Raw genomic sequence first — 6042 nt, 5'->3', positions numbered from 1 at the left:
TGTGTGTTTGTTTGTATGTATGGATGTGTGTTTGTATGTGTCGCAAAAACTTTCGACACGGGTCACAGATTTTCGCTGGTATCATTTTAAACTTCCAACTTTCGCCCGAGAAATATCGAAAAATTGGCCAAAAACGTTAATTTCTTCACCCCGAAATCAGCAGTTTTCTACAGGGGAGGGGGGGAGGTAAACAAAAACCTTCCTCTCATGATGAGTTCGCTTCTACGCATGCGCAAACGACGTCGTAACCTGATTTAGTTAAATATTTTAAAAAGCGACACAATTCTAGTTTATATTTTAATTGATTTAAATAAAAGTTTTTTATGTTTAATTGTTTTAAATTAAATTTTATATATATTTTATCTGTTTTAAATTAAATACTTGTTATATTTTAATTGTTTAACATAAAATACTTATTGTATTTGAATTGTTGTATATCAATATTTTATAGTCGCATTCTTTTAAATAGTATATTGGGTAAAACTTGCGGAGAATGCTTTGTTTTACAGCTGTTATAAAAATGGAATGGAAATTCAAATTTCGTTCCATTTTAATCTTTTTTTAAACTTTTGCTTGTTTGTTTGTTTGTTTGTTTTTGTTTTACGGCATATCAACCCTTTTCAGGTCATTTGATGTCGAATCCAGTGATTTTGAAGAAATTTTTTTAATAGAGTATATATATATATACATTTCTTTTTAAAGTCAGTTTCTATTTAACCCATTGTTGGGACCCTAACAGTTACTACTACTCCGGGTCAGAGTGGATCTAGGAGCAATGGCAATTAAAGGGTGGCTCCACACTCCCCAAAACCCGCAAGCTGGGGCCTCACCACCGGATATAGTTTAAGGTCATATCCAGGACCAAATTTTAAGCAAATATATTTTATATGTTTCTCGTTAAAGACTTTTGTAGTTTATTGTTGTAAAAACTAATCTCAATTTTATTTGTTTTCGATAAAACATTGCTCTATAATCCACGAAATGATTATGGCGCTTTTTTCGTTTCGTCTTATTGTTCCCCATTCTAACTTTAGAACTTTCAGATAAAATTACATGAGTTGGGAAAATACATGTTTGTTGTAAGAATTAAAAAAAAAAAAAAGAGAATAGAAAAGCTATGATGACATTATTTAAAAGTATGCACATCTATTTTGCTTCAATGCGTTTAAAAATAGTTACCAGATAAATGGCGGCTATTATTGGCGATTTATATAATTTATCTATACTATTAATAAAATTCTAAATGTTTATTTATTTATTTATGTATGTATATATATATATACAGGGTGTCCGTAAAGTTACTATACAGTCTTATTGTTTTATTGTATTATATTTGTATTAATAGTTAATATTTATATATATAAAGGTGTTATTTCTTTTTATTTCTTTTGTTACAAATAAATATTTTAATACAATATCTTACTGTACTGTTAATATATTACAGGGTGTCTGTATAGTAACTTGTAAGACTGTATAGTAACTTTATGGACACCCTGTATATATATATATATATATATATATATATATATATATATATATACACCAATAAAACTTTCGAATGGATGCACCGAATTGAAAAATTCTTTTTTCCCATGAAAGGTGTGAGTCCCTAGATTGTCGTGATCTATATATGGTTCGTAACGAACAACGCCGAGTTATACAAAAAGCCTGAAATAAGACAATTGTCGAAAAAGTTATGTGCCTATGTCAACGGAATTTAGTACTGTCTGTATAGAATCGTGGTAACATCTTCCGATATACGCACACGACTTGTGGCGCAATGGATAACGCGTCTGACTACGGATCAGAAGATCCCAGGTTCGAATCCTGGCAAGTTCGTAATAATTTTAACCATCATTTTATCCAACGTTTACTCATTATCCTTACCCTTAGTTATGGTATATTTGTTTTTTAAGTTATTTTGTTTTGTGCATATGGGAATTTCCCATACTCCAAGTTCACAGGGTAAGCGTCGATGATAAGACAATGTTGAGTGTACTTGATGTTGAGTGAACTGGATTTTGTGTTTGACGCGACATTGTGTGTGCAGCCACTAGTATATAATAATACACTAAGACAATTTCGCTTTTGTAGCTCTTCAACGTTTTAATTTTTAAGTTTAAAATAGGAGGCTTTACGTTTGGAACAGGCCTCGTAGTTTAATGCATAGAGAGAACAGAAATTATTACCATTTAAAAAAGATTCGCGTATGATTATCGTAAAATTGTAGCCAATGAGTTGGGATAAGAGTTATCAAATGACTTCACACTTAAAACTTGCCAACGCAAATCTATTTAAAAATATTTGTATTGATTAGACCAGACTGTTCTTTTTTAAAGGCTAAACAAAGCATATTGCCACTTGTACATAAAAGGATACTAGGGATTTCAATAAGTTTCCAGACTTTTTCGTACGAGCACTTTTATTGATAGTACACACAGAAAAATATATTCTCCTTGGAAGTAATCTCCTCTGGCTGCAATGCATTTGTTCTACCGTTCCAACTAATTCTGGAAGGCCCCTTGTTTGAGCATGTCAATGACCATCGTCGAAACCTCTTTACTTTCCTCAATTGTCTCATAATGACAGCCTCTAAGTTTGTCCTTGAGCTTAGGAAATAACCAAAAGTCTTTAAGTCTAACATAAACAAATCCTGACAAACCGCCCCCTTAAGTAAGACACTCTATCAAAACCCCCAATACTAATGATTACTACAATACTATCTCATTGACTACTGTACACGCAATAACACTTATCCCTGAGTGGCCTTCGGGCCTTGATAAGTGGTGACCCTCATGTAAAAAAAAAGTCACTGGAAGCAAGGTCTGGACTATAGGGTGAGTGAGGAATCTACTTGATGCCCATGACAACGTCATCCTTTCTGATCTTCTTTGAGCACCACTAGGAAAAAAACTTCGCACAAATCTTCCGCATCTTCAGTTCCTTGCAAATAATTGTGTGTACAGTTCCCACACTGACATCAAACTGTGCACTTATTGTCTCTATAAACACACGACGGCCCTTATCCATATTTTTTTTTATTTGTCTAATTAACTCTGGTGTTCTGACTTCCTTACTCCTTCGAACTTCTCATCGTCCCTCACACATTCCTTGAATCTTTTATGCCACTCAAAAACTGATGCTCGATTCATAAAAGAGGATCCAAAAGCAGTCTGAAGCATTCCATACGTTTCTGTGGTATTTTTTTCAAATTTAAAACAGAATTTTACAGCATATCGTTTTTCTAAATTGTCCTCACGTTCAGACTGAATTTCTGAAATTCACCCGCTGTGACAATCATGGCTTTAGTAGGGTGTATTCCAATTCTTGCTGTAGCTGTATATTTGAACCTGAAAAATTGGCCAGTCATTCATTAAGATGTATAGCAATAACATACTGAATTTTCCAGAGTCTGCAACAATTTTAAATGCTTGTACGAAAAATGTCTGGAAACTTATGAAAGGTACCTCGTATTTAAAATCATGTTAACAAGAAATTATGTGCGGAGTTGGGCAGCGATATTTCTTTTACATTACCTTTAAATTTCTGCATATAAGGAGTTAGAAACTATTAGAGTAAGATGGACCTTTTTTTACAGGGTAGTCACCACTTATCAAGGCCCGGAAGCCACGCGGGGATTGGAGTTATTGCGTGTACAGTAATCCATGGGATAATATCGTAGTAAACATTAGTAATGGAGATTTAATGGAGACCTGAACAGTAAAGGGGGATTTTGCTTTTTTCAGGTTAGTTTGGAGTACATATGTATGTAGTACTGTGAATTCATCAGAGAACATTGCATTAGTGTAGTTGTAAAACAGTCACAAAGATGCGACATCATCGCAATGGGACAGAAGCTGACACTTAAATAATATTGCGGAACCTAGTAAATTTGAGACTCTTTTTTTTTTTTGACCCTGTCTGAGAGCGAAAGACTAGTGGTAGATGCTTCAGCCCAGATGCGGCAACAATACTCCATGCATTGACGAATTGTGGCTTTGTAAAGATCTAGAATATTTTCTGGTGTAAGTTATTTTCTAGCACGGTAGAGGAAGCCCACCATCTTCGTAGCAGCAAATTGCGTGTCTTTGTATGGGTTTCATTTTTTTAAAAAATAAATAAGATCACTTCAAGCAATTTTTAATTGCAGCCTCATTATGAATTCTCCTTATGAGAATTCGAATGTTTAGATTATTAAGAAATGATTTCGCTTGTCATTTTTTGTGTTTTGCTTTGAACACTCTCACGGGACGACTGCATAATCATCCCAACATAAACACTAATAGCAAGGAGATGACAATGGCTAAGTGGTTAACGACACGGACTGAATCAATTTCGTTCCACAGAAGTATTTTCACTGAATGATGCTGTCAACCTTCACGTGGCCGCCCCCGTAAGTATATCTTTCTAGATAGAATTCTTGATAAAAAAAGATAGGGACTCGAATGCCATCATCATCGACTAAGACGACGACGACGACGACGACGACAGCAACAAGGAGGTGACAGTGGCTATGTGGTTAACAGCACGGATTGACAACCTGAGCGTGCCAAGTTCGAATCCAGTTCGTTTTACAAAAAAACATCTTTTCTGAGGGATGCTGGCAATCTTCACGTGGTCCCTTCCGTAAGTACACAATATCCGAATGTTAACGATAAGCATCTAATCTATATATTAATCCCGTAGTAGCTTTAACGTACGTACGTATGAGTGTCACGGTTTCCAAGTTATAAATTATTCGATCGAAAGATTCTATTTATTAAAAGGAAGATAGGTGATAACTAGGGTTAGGACAACAGCATATTCTTTTCATTGTTTTGACTCTCGAGTGTGTATCCGTTGATATTTTATACAGAGATGTGGATCACGGTTGATTAACCGTGCCGGATATATACTCGAGAGTCAAAACAATGATAAAAATATTCTGTTTTCATAGCCCTAGTTATAACTAGGGATGTGACAACAGCATATTCTTTTCATTGTTTTGACTCTTGAGTATATATCCGTTAATATCTTATATGATTTCATATAGACTGATGTGGTTCTCAGTTGATTGACTGTGTCTTACTGTATCGGATATATACTTGAGAGTAAAAAGAATGAAAAGAATATGCTGTTGTCACAGCCCTAGTGATAACGTACTACGAACATTAAATTAGTATATAGATATGCTAATTTAATGTTTGTAGTATGTTATCACCGTCTATCCTCCTTTTTAATATATCGGATCTCCCGATCACCGAAGACGCAATATAAAAAATTAATAATTGAATGAAAAAATAAGCCACATTTGGGTCGTACGTCAAACTAAAATATACCTTCTTTGTTGTCTGGTTAAGCTCCAAGGGTAATATCTGTTCTATCTAAAGATAGTATCATGATATTGTGGGTTTACGTTCGCGTCGGGCATCCATACAATGGAAATATGGCAAATACTTATATAAGGATATTGAAACCGTAATAACAACATATATTATGACACTACATTAACCCGATTACTTTTTGGCCAAGATCAAAGTGTAGTATCTGTTCTTCAGATGCGGCACTTCCATTTCTCGTTCTCTTTCAGTGGAGGAGAAGTCCTTCACGACTGAGACAATTTTTATTTTTGTACCTTTTCTCCACGTTAAAAAACGACCCTGGTGTCTAACTCTGTCCCGTGGGAAGGCATTGTAAATAGGTACAATAATAACGCCAGGTCTCCAATCACGCTAGACGTCCGCAGAATGCCCAGCAGCAATATGAAAGATAACACTGTAGAATTCCCACGGGTCTCGCTAGTATATGAAATGAATGAACGAATGTTGTTCAACAAACAACAATAAGAACAGGTTATGTGCAAACTCCTTTCAGATTCAGTTGAGGGTGGGGAGGGGGTCAGTCATCCCTTATTTCTGTTTATACCGTTCACATAACGTTACAATATGTTGTCCACTTATAAAAACTTCGCGAAGCTAATGTATTTCTTCGACAGCTTTTAGATCGAACTATACTCATATTTCTTTCCAATCAATTGACAGAACCTCTGGCGATTTTTAAGTT

General features: G+C 34.9%; 1 non-coding gene across 1 annotated transcript; it reads left to right on the top strand.

Moving 5' to 3' along the window:
- Positions 1-1766: 1766 nt before the first annotated feature.
- Trnar-acg (transfer RNA arginine (anticodon ACG)) lies at positions 1767-1840 on the top strand. Its single transcript has one exon. It is a non-coding gene; the product is annotated as a tRNA-Arg (tRNA).
- The last annotated feature ends 4202 nt before the right edge of the window (positions 1841-6042 follow it).

Source organism: Euprymna scolopes, chromosome 33, assembly GCF_053919585.1.
Source record: "Euprymna scolopes isolate OS-2025 chromosome 33, ASM5391958v1, whole genome shotgun sequence".
NCBI classification, from domain to species: domain Eukaryota; kingdom Metazoa; phylum Mollusca; class Cephalopoda; order Sepiida; family Sepiolidae; genus Euprymna; species Euprymna scolopes.
The sequence above is the reverse complement of the archived record's forward strand: the minus strand, read 5'-3'. Positions and strand labels throughout refer to the sequence as shown.